This window comes from Mandrillus leucophaeus, unplaced genomic scaffold, assembly GCF_000951045.1.
Source record: "Mandrillus leucophaeus isolate KB7577 unplaced genomic scaffold, Mleu.le_1.0 Scaffold68, whole genome shotgun sequence".
Taxonomy (NCBI): Eukaryota; Metazoa; Chordata; class Mammalia; order Primates; family Cercopithecidae; genus Mandrillus; species Mandrillus leucophaeus.
In genome coordinates, this window is record NW_012107363.1 from 1,309,769 (window position 1) to 1,310,463 (window position 695).

Here is a 695-nt window from a genome sequence, read left to right on the forward strand (position 1 = left end):
GAGGCAGGCAGATCACTTGAGCCCAGGAGTTCAAGATCAGCCTGGGCAACATGGCAAAACCCAGTCTCTACAAAAAATTTAAAAATTAGCTGGGTGTGGTGGCAAATACCTGTAGTTCCAGCTACTCCGGAGGCTGAGGCAGGAGATCTCTTGAGCCTGGTGAGTGTGGGGAGGAGGGCAGGGAACTCACAATTTTGAAATTTAGATGGACAAGCAGAAAGCCAGGACATTCCTGTAGTAGAACCAGATGGGAGGACTTGCGATACTTTACCAAATATTAATATTTATTATAAAGCTAATTAAGTCAATGGAGTAATGGCCCAGAGATAGGTAAAGACCAATGGAACAGAGTATACAGCCCAGATACAGATATGAGCAAATATGGACATAAGATACCTGACACACGTTACACAGCAACCCAGAAGGAATGGATAAAACAGTCACCATGGGCCCGCCGCAGTAGCTCATGCCTGTAATCCCAGCACTTTGGGAGGCTGAGGCGGGCGGATCACAGGTCAGGAGATGATCAAGACCATCATGGCCAACATGGTGAAACTCCATCTCTACTAAAATACAAAAAATTAGCCGGGCATGGTGGCACGCGCCTATAGTCCCAGTTACTCAGGAGGCTGAGGCAGGGGAATCGCTTGAATCAGGGAGGTGGAAATTGCAGTGAGCCAAGATCTCACCAGCCT